The sequence below is a fragment of the Gossypium hirsutum genome, chromosome A03 (genome assembly GCF_007990345.1).
Source record: "Gossypium hirsutum isolate 1008001.06 chromosome A03, Gossypium_hirsutum_v2.1, whole genome shotgun sequence".
Taxonomy (NCBI): domain Eukaryota; kingdom Viridiplantae; phylum Streptophyta; class Magnoliopsida; order Malvales; family Malvaceae; genus Gossypium; species Gossypium hirsutum.
Window position 1 is genome coordinate 93,301,556 of NC_053426.1, and position 14,934 is coordinate 93,316,489.

Genomic DNA, 14,934 nt, shown 5'->3' on the forward strand with positions numbered 1-14,934 from the left:
TTTGTATCATAATTTAGGATGTTGAATGCCATTGGATTTGTGTATATGTGTATGCATGTAAGGGTAACAAAAAGGCTTGAAGAATAGCCTAAGAGTTAACTACACGGGATGAGACACGACCGTGTGTCTCAATCGTGTGAAGGATACGGCCTAGTGGCACGGGCGTGTGGCCTGGCCGTGTGGTTCAATTTATTTGCTAACGTCATAAACAGAGATTTACACGGCCTAATGACACAAGCGTGTTGGCGGCACACGGGCGTGTGACCCTGTTTCATGAGAAAAATTTTTAAGTTTTTCCCAAAGCTTTCCAAAGTTCTCGGTTTAGTCCCGAACCCTGTCTAAAGTATGTTTTGGCATTCGTAAACCCAAATAAGGGACTATGTGCATGTGATTGAATGTTTTAAAATATGAATGAAATTTTATGGCCTGGTTTCCATGATTGTTTGCGTTTAAGTCCGTTAATGCCTCATATCCTGTCCCGGTGTCGAACACAGGTAGGGGGTGTTACATTTAGTGGTATCAAAGTTATGGTTTAGTCAGTTCTCGAACTAACCTAGCATGAATGAGAGTCTAGCTATACATGCCACCAATCCGTGATTGTGTGATGTCCCCCGACGTGAATGAGAACCATTTTGTTTAGACAGAGGTACTCTCCAACCGAGCTACACCGACCATGTTAAATGTGATGCAAAAGTATTTGAGTAAATTACAGTTATGATGAGCCTAAACTCAGAAAAGTATGAATAAAAGTTCATGATATGTACATGATAACATGTAAGATGAAAGTTCATGTTGTGATGAGTCCCTATGCTTGTTTGATATTCATATGATGTTGTGCAATTGATTTACTTGATTAAGTGAATGTGACAAATATAAATTCATGAAGGTATGAATAAAAGGTTCATAATAACATGATACGGATAAAATGTCATTGTCCCGATTGAACATTGAATGTTGATGGATTGCAATGATATCTTTAAATGAGATAAAGGAATACATTATGATAAGCTTATCTATGTTCAGTTGATAGTTCTATGATATATATGATCGATTTGCTCTAGCGAATGTATGTATTTGGGCAACTCACCAACCTTATTGATGGAATAAATGTACGTGTATACTTGTTTGGATAATTATAATGGGCAAACTCGTATAGTTTAAGTAATTGTGCTAAAATTGATTGAATTGAGTTATATGATGGTAATGATATGTATAGGATGATGTGTAAGATAAAATTTTTGATTGTGACATACTTATCCATGTTTGTTTGGCCCTTATAAGGTGTTATGTGCATGACTTGTTTGATTGAATGAATGGGATAAGCAAAGTTATTCAGAATCCATAGAATGCATGCATAAATGCACTGGTTTAAATAAGATAATTGGAAGGTTCGTGCCATACAGGTGTGAATAATAATTTACTAGAAGTGGTTGATATGTTTGTGAAAATGTTGCTATGATGATGAAATAATGTTATATGTATATGTGTATGAGAGATGAGTTAGGGACCTTACGACTCCACCCCTTTACTAGAGTGGTTTTTTGTAAAGGATTTTATAAGATCAGTGTTGAATAAGCTCACAAGTATGGGACCAAAGAGTTCAGCTGTAAAATGATTATAACTATGATCAAAGATTAATTGGATTGATAAGAAAAGACAGAGCTAGTAGAGTACGATGTCGAGAAAATTAATTAACTGGAATTTCTTCAGAACCAATCTTCTTCAATGAAAATCATAATTTGGGATTTGTAATGACAGAAATAGTTGGAGGAATAAATCTTAAAATGTAAGATATCTAAATGTGGTAATTATAGTAAGCATATTATGACTGTCTCTCTTGAGGTACTTTATGAGTTCATTTACTCTTGGAAGTATTACTGGGGCTATCTATTTTCAGATAAATTGTTATCGTGCGAGAATGTTTTCTAATTTTGGAATAAGAGGAAAGTATTGATAGTTTGACTGGTTTATAATCTGTATTGCTCTATTTTCCCTCTAGCATTCTATTACATTCCATCTATTGGGATTTTATGAGAAAATACACATGATGCCAAGATTCTGTTTCTTCTAATTGATATTCTATTCTATATATATATAGGGGAAGGTACATTATCCTTGTTTCATTTGATTCCGTGGGCTTGAATGATGTATTCTTCTGGACTTCTTTCCTCTGCGAAATTATTGAAATCTTCCATATTTTCTTATGAGCTTTGTTCTGGGTCTTTCATTATGATATTGTATCTTGGATTTCTCTATCTTGGACTTCTTAATCCTAGTTTTCTTGTTATCTATATTCCAGAATTTATCAATCACCGCTCATATCTACAGTGTGTTCTTTAGTTGTGATAATCATGTCAAGTGTGACTATGCTTCTGGTTTGATCATAGTAATGTGGTAATTCTAGTATCTAGATTTCTCTAAATCTTCGTGAAGGATTTAACATCGGCAAAGGAATAAGTGATGAAATTGCTAGTTACAATTTGTATGGTGGATTTTTTTTCTCAAGTAAGTTAATTGAAGTTGATGCCTTCAATTGAGATATCCTTGTTACTTGAATTAATGCTTTTGAAATGGTTTTTGATTAGTATGATAAGTTAACTTTGAATGATTAAATATTGAATCGTTTTATTGATTGGAAGAGAGGATTTCTTGAAATGTCATTTATTGATGATTAAGACCGACTCAGTGGTTCAATCGGTATTGGTTACTGTTTGAAATACTAAACGAGATATTCATGTCTGGGAATAAAATTTCATTCATTTACGGGTAAAAGATGGATAGTTTGAATGAAAAGTGTATATTCCCTAGCAGACATTGATATGATTTAAAGTTTCTATGAATAATAAAGTTATCGCCTTGTGAAAGTTGAATGGTCCATTGCATGTTAGTAAAGTTTAGAACAGACGAGAACATTGTTAATCAGGACATTAGACTTGGTTTGGCCTACATCGGGCAAGAAATTCTTGATTTTTCAGTGATGTGTCATTAAATGGATTGTGATACGTTTCGAGACAGAAAGGCAATGTGATAGCTTAATGTATCTGCTGTCATAGAAAGATTTGATTTTGAGATAGCGTAGATGACATGAGATTGTTGTTGTATGATCTTTGAGAAAAGGAAAATGTGGTTACAAGTGCTTGGGTAGAAAGTCCAGAGCTATTACAGAGAGTTTGCAAGAAAGTCCACGGGAGTAATGTGTTGGTGTTCAAGTTTGGAACTCGACATTTCTAATTTTTTGTATTTCATACATGAAATGTTATCAGGGTTAAAGTTGAATATTAGGTGGTGTTAGAACGATTTTCGCCAGTGGTGGTAATTGAATGGAAATGAGAATGAGATTATTATAGATTTCATATAAGGATTATTCTTATCTTTGAAAGAGAAAGATGTTATGTGACTTGTTGTTAAGTAATTGATGAATCTGCAAATCATGTCGGTATGTACTGAATTTTCGTTCATCAGACTTATGGAATTAAGTATCTTTGATATTGTTGAATTTTTTAAAATGCTAGTTTCTGTTAATCAGATTGAGATCCGGGATTTATATTGTGAATTATTGAAAAAGCTAAATGAGGCTTTGAATTTTAATGACGACCAAAGGTTGAATTAGTAAACTGTCAGGTTGTATAAATGATGGAGAACTTAAGGCCATGATGATAGGGCTGGCTATGCCATTTGAAACTGAGAGGATTCAAGTATGATATGTATATATATATTCTATGAACGGTATGGGTTCGACCCTTGTGTACATGAATTCTCTGATAGAAGTTAAGATTCAGTTGATGCGTCGTATAACATAAAATTGTTCATGACTTTAGTATGAGAAATTAAAGAGCTAAGTATTAAGCATAGCCTGAGTAAAAATTCTTTAGCAATGATTATTAGATAGTTGAGTCTATGTGATAATTAAACCACTATTCTGGCAAGATTTTCGGGGATGAAAATCCCTAAAGGGGGGAAGTTGTAACATCTTTAATTAGGACCTAGTTGGAACAATACTTTTGGGACAAAAAATTTGACACAGTAAAATTTGTTTTCATTATATTTTTATGGTCTACAATTTCACGGTATCTTTTCGTGAAAATTTTGTTTGAAAATTTTGAAGTTTGGGCACTTAATTTGGTCAAAAGTACTAAATTGTAAAAAGTACAAAAGTTGAGTTCTACATGTTAGAGATGTCTAATTGTTATGAAATTTTAAATTGGAGGCCCTTAAATGGTAATTATACCATTGGATAATTTTTTGGACAAAAATGGATATGAAATGGGTGAAATAGAATATTTTTAAGTTAGGGGCATTTTGGTAATCTAGTAATTAAAATGAATTAAAAACAAAATTAAAAGCCAATTTTTGTCCATTTTCTACCCCATGGCCGAAAATTGCATAGAGAAGACATATCTAGGGCTTTTCAAGCTTCAAAGCTCGATTGTAAGTTCATTCTAGCCTTATTTTTAATGATTTTTACGTTTTTGAAATCCTTGTAACAAGATCTACTCATTTCTACCCATATTTTGAGTTAGGGTTTGTGTTTAAAATTTTACCCATGAATGAAATGCATGTGTTTTGGTGTCTAATGGTAGAAAATGAATGCTCGGTGTGTAATAAAGGACTTTTACTAAGTGATTTTCGTTAAAATTGTCAAAAAGGACCGTTTTGCAAAAGTTACAAAATTTGTCATAAAAGTGTGATTTAGTGGAAATTAGGGGCTGCTATTGTAACGCCCCAATTTTCGGGAATTCTGTGAATGTTGGCATAGGTTTAATTATGTTAGTGGGCCTCTAGAAGGCCCAAGCTTAAGATAGAACCCGACAATTTTAGTTAATTTTTGTTCCATAAGAAAATGGGGGTGAAATTATGAAATAGGACCTATGTGAGAATGTTTGAAAATGCTATAGGCTAAATTGAAGTGGCCAAATAAATAGGAGTGCAAAATAGGAGGATTTGCATGACAAACCTCCCATTTTACATGAAGTGGCCAGCCATCATGTTGTTGTAGACAATATGAGCACTTGATATCCATAATTCATGGTACAAATTGATAATGGGTTAGGTAAATGTTCCATGATAATGGATTAGGTAAATATTCCATCATAATGGGTTAGGTAAATGTTCCATGATAATGGTTTAGGCAAATGTTCCATGATGGGCATTTCATGTCTTTTGTATTAAAGAAGTAAATGGATGAAATATGAAATTTTATTAAAAGAAAAAAGGGTGAAAAGAACAAAGTTTTGTCCATCTTTGTTCATCATAGCCGAAAGTTAGAGAAGAGAAAGGAGAGGAGAAAGCTCTTGAATGTTCGGTCACTTGGGGAAGAAAAAATTGAAGGTAAGATCATGGTAGTTTGCTTCTATCTTGATGTTCATGAGTTCTTCTTGATTCTACCTTAACTCTTGAAGCATATTTTGGTTTTTAGTTGTGTTGTGAGCATTTAGTCATGAATTAAAATGAAGGAAATGGTTGTTGTTTCATGTTCTTTTGATGAAAAATGGAAGATAGGTGAAGTTGAGCCAAACAAATGAGCATGCATGTGCCTTAGATGCTAAGCGGAAAAATCGGCTAACATGTTGTGCTTTAAAATGATGAAATGGAGATTATACTTAAGTAAAATCATAGATATGTGATGATTGATTGGTGATATACATGTTTAAATAACAAGCATGCAAGTTAGGTGTGAAAGAGTGATTTGGTAATAAATCTGCTTGGGACAGCAGCAGTAACGTGACTTTGGAAAATCACCATAAATTGTGGGAGACGAGTTAGAAGCTTCATAAATTATGTAATTAAAGCTTAATTAGTCTAGTTTCAAATGGAATAAACGAGAACATATTTTGAATTCTTTACAATGAGAAATTTGATTCGTAATGAAGAGTGGTCAGATTAGTCAAATAGTGAAACATGAGAAACTTTAATAAAAATCTGGTATTGATTGGCCATACCAAAAATTCTGAATATTTTATGGATAGAAGATATATGAGTCTATTTTCAGGGAAAATTAACGGCACTTGATTTGGAGTTTCGTAGCTCCAATTATAAATAATTTAGTGACTATTGCTCAGGAAGACAGCTTGCAGTGAAATTATGATTATGTGGTAAACATTGACAAAAATTTGTTAATGAGTTGCTTATTGATTTCTTATAATTTTACTATGATCTGTAGGTGTGGTTGGTCGAATATTGTAAGGGGTTAATACGTAGTTTGTATTTGAATAGTTAGATTAACGTGTTAGTAATCCAATTGTAGGCGGTTCGTGTGTGGATCTCGTCAGCATATCGTCGCAAACAGGTGTGTAACTGACACCCTCTCATAGACTAGATTGGCAAAAGCCAAAAAGCCGAAATGCCGAAAAGTCAGTATTTTGGGAATTTGCGAGTGTGCGAATGCTCGTAAGATAGTTGGGTTTGTATATTTGGTAATCTAAAGTAATAAACTGCAGTACGCGCGATTTCGTACATTTTGATAATTTGGGCTTAATAGCCCAAAGATCGGGTTCATGGGCCAACGGGCCCAATTCGATAAGTATGCGCGGTAAGTGTTCTGATAGTATGTAAATGTTAGGATATGCATGAAAACCCTAAAAGTAGCTAAATTACTATAATACCCCTATGTATGGAAAATTACTGTTATACCCCTAGGTGCAAAATTACCGTTATACCCCTAGGGTTAATTTTGACTGAAAAGCATGACGATCTGATTCTGTATGATGTATGCCATGATTACATATCTGTTGCATGGGGACATGGGTTATATTATGGAGGAAGCGTCCTGGTGGCTATGCCACAATTATTTGATCTCGTGGCTCTGCCATATATATCTGTTCTGGTGGCTCTGCCACAATATCTGTATCTGGTGACTTTGTCACAATATCTGGCAGTCTCGCTGTGATTTTTGTGGTGTGTAGCGGTTGGGTGGGTCGAGTAGTCTCCCCACATGGTGTAAGGCTGGTACGGGGGTGTTATGGATGAATCTGGGTTGGGTTTCTGCATAGACATGTAATATCTGTTCTGTTCTGTTATGGGCCTATGGGCTTTATTCTGAATTCTATTCTAGGCTAAGGCCAACTTATTCTATTTCTGTGGTTTGAGCTGATATAGGCTATGGTTGGGTTAATTTACACACTGAGTTTCCCTAAACTCACCCATTTTATTTTCATCCACGCAGGTAATCCCCAACCATAGTGTGCTTGGAGCTGTGAGGGAATTCGGAGTGGCCACCCGTTCTGAAAGTTTGATTTTCTTCTAGTGAATTGGACATCCTTTTATTTACGTTTGAAGTTTTGGGTTTTTAAATGTAATAAGGTTGCTTAATTATTTTTGATGGTTTTAATATGTATTACTAAGATAGGTATTACTTATTTTAATTGTTGAAATTAGGTATCTTTAGGGCGCGTTTTCAAAAACAACAATTGATTTCAAAATAACACGACAACAACCAAAGCTTCCGTAATGAAAGTATTTTCCAAAATTATTCACTTTTCCTAAAAATGACTTAATCAAATCGGTTTCCTAGAAATATCCATGACGTTAAGGTGTGGCAATGGTGGTATGCATGTCTAGGATTGGATCCGAAGGGAGCTTGGTACTTAAGCAGTCCGATGGACTCACCACCTCTTTTCCGGTTTCCTATCTGGTGCACAGCTTCCATTCACTTTAACCTATAATGAAATTATCTTTTAAAACACTAAGTAAGTTTTTCTGGATCAACAATATAAAATGTTTTGAACACTTCGATGTGGCATGTCGGATCCGGTCATAACGTCTGGGTCGGGTAAGGGGTGTTACATTTAGTGGTATCAGAGCCTAGGTTGCAACAACTCGGCTGTGGAATGGGTTTACAAAAATAAATATTTTTGAAAGCGAAAATTTTATAAAGAATGCGAAAAACTCGATTTTTAAAATTTAGATCTTTAGAAGGTGGCATTCCGAATATCCGGCTCAAGTCTGTAAGTATTCTGAATTTTTCTGAATATTTTCCTGAATTATCTGTCTGTACTAAAATCCTACTAGGATACTCTAGATAGGATTATACTGAAACCATAGAAAAATTTGATAAGAGACTGAAACTGTAGCTAGACTTCGATTCTGCGAAAACAAACTCTGAATTACTATCTAATTCATAAAACATCTATAATAAACACTGGAATATTAAATTAATGCATAAAAATTCGTAATCAAGATAATACGATATGGGTACAAGAGCCGTTCGTGGAAGAGGCCGTGGACGGGGCCGAGGAAGTGCTCGAGCGAGATCTTCGTCTTCGGGAGATATGCCGGCAGTGGATGCACCGGTACCACCGGCAATAGAGGTAGAGTCTCATGACCGCGGTGCCGGGGATGATGCCCTGTCACAGGCAATGCTTCGTGTTCTGGAAAGGGTTGCCGGGGCAAGTACGGGCAATGGAGTTCGGGGATCTATTTCTGAACGACTTCGGGCTAACGGAGCGGAGATCTTTAGGGGCGTGTCTGGTATAGCCCCGAATGTGGCGAAATATTGGTTGGAGGCCACAGAACGGATTATGGACAACATGGACTGCTCTGAGGAGATTGTGAGTGGGGTATCTGTACTAAGTCCTTTGGGTCACTCGGTTAGGGTAGACAAACTGTATAGGGATGAACCCTTAGAAACTCAAGGTAAGATTTTTCCTGGAGATCTGATGGAGTTACCGTTCGAAGAGTTTGATCTCATTTTGGGAATGGACTGGCTTGTTAAGCATAAAGCGACTCTGGATTGTGCTGCTAAACGAATGGTGTTAAGGACCACAAAGGATGAGGAGGTTATGGTGATGGTGAGTGAAGGGATTATTTGTCCAATGTGGTGTGGGCATTAAGAGTCGAAAAGTGGATTCGGAAAGGTTGTGAGGTCTATTTGGCATTTGTAAGTCAGTCAGAAGAGAAGGGATTGTCAGTGGATAAGGTTAGGATTGTAAAGGAGTTCCAAGATGTTTTTCCAGAGGAGCTTCCAGGATTGCCTCCGAACCGAGAAGTGGAGTTTGGAATCGACTTATTGCTTGGAACGGCACCAGTGTCTATCGCACCGTATAGAATGGCACCGAAGGAGTTGGTGGAGCTAAAGGCACAAATTCAAGAGTTGTTGGATAGGGGCTTCATTAGGCCAAGCGTGTCTCCATGGGGAGCACCGATGCTATTCGTGAAGAAGAAGGATGGTACAATGCGGATGTGCATTGATTATCGCCAGTTGAACAAACTGATAATTAAGAATAAGTATCCACTGCCAAGGATTGACGATCTGTTTGACCAGCTTAGAGGGGCTCCTGTATTTTCTAAAATCGACCTCCGATATAGATATCATCAGTTAAGGGTCAAGGAGGCGGATATCCATAAGACGGCATTCAGGACTCGGTATGGTCATTACGAGTTTTTGGTTATGCCATTTGGACTGACGAACGCTCCTGTAGCATTTATGGATCTGATGAATCGGGTGTTCCAACCATTCTTGGATCGATTCGTAGTTGTCTTCATTGATGATATCCTGGTATATTCTGAAACTGAAGCGAAACATGATGAGCATCTCCGTATAGTGCTGCGAGTGTTAAGGGAGAAGGAACTCTTTGCGAAGTTCAACAAGTGTGAATTTTGGTTGAGGGAGGTAACCTTCTTAGGACATGTGGTCTTTGCCGAAGGGATTAAGGTGGACCCTCGAAAGATTGAAGCAATTTTGGAGTGGAATCCACATAGGACGGTGTCAGAAATTCAAAGTTTCCTAGGGTTAGCAGGATACTACAGAAGGTTTGTGGAAGGTTTTTTTGTGATGGCAGCACCTCTGACAAAACTCATAAGGAAAGGAGTACCGTTTGTATGGACTGAGAAGCAGCAGGAAGCTTTTGAGAAGTTGAAGAAAGTTCTAACTGAAGCACCTGTGTTGATTTAGTCGGAGTCTGGAAAGGATTTTACTGTGTACAGTGACGCATCACACGTGGGTTTGGGCTGCGTGTTAATGCAGGAGGGTAAGGTGGTTGCATATGCATCACAACAACTTAAACCTTACGAAGGGAACTATCCTACTCATGATTTGGAGTTGACGGCAGTGATATTTGCACTTAATATTTGGAGACATTACTTGTACGGGGAGAGGTGTATTATATACACAGACCACAAGAGTCTTAAGTATTTGTTGATTCAGAAAGAGCTGAACCTTAGGCAAAGGAGATGGATTGAGTTGTTTAAGGATTATGACTGTTCGATCGAGTATCACCCAGGCAAGGCTAATGTGGAAGCCGATGCTTTAAGTCATAGAACCGTATCTGATCTGAGAGCAATGTTTTCTCGTTTGAGTCTGTATGATGATGGCAGTTTGTTGGCTGAATTACAAGTAAGGCCAACCTGGTGGACTAGGTTAAGGAAAAGCAGTTGGAAGATGAGTCTTTGGTTGCTCGTTTTCAACAAGTTAAGGAAGGGGAAACTTCTGAGTTCAGTTTAAATGGTGATGGAGTTCTGTGTTTCCGAGGAAGAATTTGTGTTCCGAGGGACTCTGATTTAAGGTAGACAATATTGAAGGAAGCTCATGGGGGATTATGTGCCATGCATCCTGGAGGGAATAAGTTGTATCACGACTTGTGAGAATTGTACTGGTGGCCTGGACTTAAGCAAGAAGTAACAGAGTTTGTAGGAAAATGTCTGACATGCCAACAAGTGCAAGCTGAGCATCAATTACCTTCTAGATTGTTACAGCCGGTGAAGATACCACTTTGGAAGTGGGAGAGGGTAACCATGGACTTTGTGAGTGGGTTGCCTTTGACACCATCAAAGAAAGACTCGGTGTGGGTGATTGTGGATAGGTTGACCAAATCAGCCCATTTCATACCTATACGTACTGACTTTTCGCTTCAAAAGTTAGCCAAGCTGTATGTGGCGGAGATTGTACGACTTCATGTAGTCCTAGTTTCGATTGTCTCTGACCGGGATCCCAGATTCACATCTCGATTTTGGCAAAAGTTGCATGAGGCGTTGGGGACGCGATTGTACTTTAGTACGGCTTTCCATCCCCAAACTGATGGTCAGTCAGAGAGGGTTATTCAGATTCTGGAGGACATGTTGAGGGGATGCGTGATTGACTTTCGAGGTAGTTGGGAGGATTACTTGCCGTTGGCAGAATTTGCGTACAATAACAGTTACCAGGCGAGTATTCGAATGGCACCGTATGAAGCACTGTATGGACGAAGGTGTCGTACACCTAGTTGTTGGACTGAACTAGGAGAGCGAAAAATTCTTGGACCAGAGTTGGTAGCTGATATTGAGGATAAGGTCAGAATAATTAGGGATCGGTTAAAAGAAGCATCTGATAGGCAAAAGTCGTATGCATATTTGAAGCGTAAGGAGATTGAGTACTCAGTAGGTAATATGGTCTTCTTAAAGGTTTCTCCTTGGAAGAAGATATTAAAGTTCGGTAAGAAGGGCAAGTTGAGTCCACGGTTCATTGGGCCTTATCGGGTTTTGAAGCGAGTAGGCCCAGTGGCTTATCAGTTGGAATTGCCTCAGAGTTAGACATGATTCACGATGTTTTTCACGTCTCCATGTTAAGGCGTTATCGTTCTGACCCTGCTCATGTCCTGCCAGTTGTAGAAATTGAAGTTCAGACTGATTTGACCTTTGAGGAGGAGCCTGTGCAAATATTGGCTCGAGATGTTAAGGTTCTCAGAAGGAAATCTATCCCGTTAGTGAAAGTACTTTGGCATAATCATGGAAGGGAAGAAGCTACTTGGGAATCAGAAGAGACTACGCGTCAACAATACCCTCAACTATTTCTTTAAGGAGGGTAGAGTTGTAACGCCCCAATTTTTGGGAATTCTATGAATGTTGGCATAGGTTTAATTATGTTAGTGAGCCTCTAGAAGGCCCAAGCTTAAGATAGAACCCGACAATTTTAGTTAATTTTTGTTCCATAAGAAAAAGGGGGTGAAATTATGAAATAGGACCTATGTGAGAATGTTTGAAAATGCTATAGACTAAATTGAAGTGGCCAAATAAATAGGAGTGCAAAATAGGAGGATTTGCATGACAAACCTCCCATTTTACATGAAGTGGCCAGCCATCATGTTGTTGTAGACAATATGAGCACTTGATATCCATAATTCATGGTACAAATTGATAATGGGTTAGGTAAATGTCCCATGATAATGGATTAGGTAAATATTCCATGATAATGGGTTAGGTAAATGTTCCATGATAATGGTTTAGGTAAATGTTCCATGATGGGCATTTCATGTCTTTTGTATTAAAGAATTAAATGGATGAAATATGAAATTTTATTAAAAGAAAAAGGGGTGAAAAGAACAAAGTTTTGTCCATCTTTGTTCATCATAGCCGAAAGTTAGAGAAGAAAAAGGAGAGGAGAAAGCTCTTGAATGTTCGGTCACTTGGGGAAGAAAATTGAAGGTAAGATCATGGTAGTTTGCTTCTATCTTGATGTTCATGAGTTCTTCTTGATTCTACCTTAACTCTTGAAGCATATTTTGGTTTTTAGTTGTGTTGTGAGCATTTAGTCATGAATTAAAATGAAGGAAATGGTTGTTGTTTTATGCTCTTTTGATGAAAAATGGAAGATAGGTGAAGTTGAGCCAAACAAATGAGCATGCATGTGCCTTAGATGCTAAGCGGAAAAATCGGCTAACATGTTGTGCTTTAAAATGATGAAATGGAGATTATACTTAAGTAAAATCATAGATATGTGATGATTGATTGGTGATATACATGTTTAAATAACAAGCATGCAAGTTAGGTGTGAAAGAGTGATTTGGTAATAAATCTGCTTGGGACAGCAGCAGTAATGTGACTTTGGAAAATCAACATAAACTGTGGGAGAAGAGTTAGAAGCTTCATAAATTATGTAATTAAAGCTTAATGAGTCTAGTTTCAAATGTAATAAATGAGAACATATTTTGAATTCTTTACAATGAGAAATTTGATTCGTAATGAAGAGTGGTCAGATTAGACAAACAGTGAAACATGGGAAACTTTAAGAAAAATCTGGTATTGATTGGCCATACCAAAAATTCTGAATATTTTATGGATAGAAGATATATGAGTCTATTTTCAGGTAAAATTAACGACACTTGATTTGGAGTTTCGTAGCTCCAGTTATAAATAATTTAGTGACTGTTGCTCAGGAAGACAGCTTCCAGTGGAATTATAATTATGTGGTAAACATTGACAAAAATTTGTTAATGAGTTGCTTATTGATTTCTTATAAGCTTACTATGATCTGTAGGTGTGGTTGGCCGAATATTGTAAGGGGTTAATACGTAGTTTGTATTTGAATAGTTAGATTAACATGTTAGTAATCCAATTGTAGGCGGTTCGTGTGTGGATCTCGTCAGCATATCGTCGCAAACAGGTGTGTAACTGACACCCTCTCATAGACTAGATTGGCAAAAGCCGAAATGCCGAAAAGTCGGTATTTTGGGAATTTGCGAGTGTGCGAATACTCGTAAGATAGTTGGGTTTGTATATTTGGTAATCTAAAGTAATAAACTGCAGTACGCGCGATTTCGTACATTTTGATAATTTGGGCTTAATGGCCCAAAGATCGGGTTCATGGGCCAACGGGCCCAATTCGGTAAGTATGCGCGGTAAGTGTTCTGATAGTACGTAAATAGTTAGGATATGCATGAAAGCCCTAAAAGTAGCTAAATTACTATAATACCCCTATGTATGGAAAATTACTATTATACCCCTAGGTGCAAAATTACCGTTATACCCCTAGGGTTAATTTTGACTGAAAAGCATGACGATCTGATTCTGTATGATGTATGCCATGATTACATATCTGTTGCATGGGGACATGGGTTATATTATGGAGGAAGCGTCCTGGTGGCTATGCCACAATTATCTGATCTGGTGGCTCTGCCACATATATCTGTTCTGGTGGCTCTGCCACAATATCTGTATCTGGTGACTTCGTCACAATATCTGGCAGCCTCGCTGCGATTTCTATGGTGTGTAGTGGTTGGGTGGGTCGAGTAGTCTCCCCACATGGTGTAAGGCTGGTACGGGGGTGTTATGGATGAATCTGGGTTGGGTTTCTGCATAAACATGTAATATCTGTTCTATTCTGTTATGGGCCTATGGGCTTTATTCTGAATTCTGTTCTGGGCTAAGGCCAACTTATTCTATTTCTGTGGTTTGAGCTGATATAGGCTATGGTTGGGTTAATTTATACACTGAGTTTCCCTAAAGTCACCCCTTTTATTTTCATCCACGCAGGTAATCCCCAACCATAGTGGGCTTGGCGCTGTGAGGGAATTCGGAGTGGCCACCCGTTCTGAAAGTTTGATTTTCTTCTGGTGAACTGGACATCCTTTTATTTACGTTTGAAGTTTTGGGTTTTTAAATGTAATAAGGTCGCTTAATTATTTTTGATGGTTTTAATATGTATTACTAAGATAGGTATTACTTATTTTAACTGTTGAAATTGGATAGCTTTAGGGCGCGTTTTCAAAAACAACAATTGATTTCAAAATAACACGACAACAAGCAAAGCTTCCGCAATGAAAGTATTTTCCAAAATTAATCACTTTTCCTAAAAATGACTTAATCAAATCGGTTTCCTAGAAATATCCATGACGTTAAGGTATGGCAATGGCGGTATGCATGTCTAGGATTGGATCCGAAGGGAGCTTGGTACTTAAGCAGTCCGATGGACTCACCACCTCTTTTCCGGTTTCCTACTTGGTGCACAGCTTCCATTCACTTTAACCTATAATGAAATTATCTTTTAAAACACTAAGTAAGTTTTTCTGGATCAACAATATAAAATGTTTTGAACGCTTCGATGTGGCATGTCGGATCCGGTCATAACGTCTGGGCCAGGTAAGGGGTGTTACAGCTATAGTTGTGAAAATGATTTGTCTAGGCTTAAAATGCAAGGAAATTGGATAAAAATCATTTTACGAGCCTTGGGGAAAAAGTGAAAATATG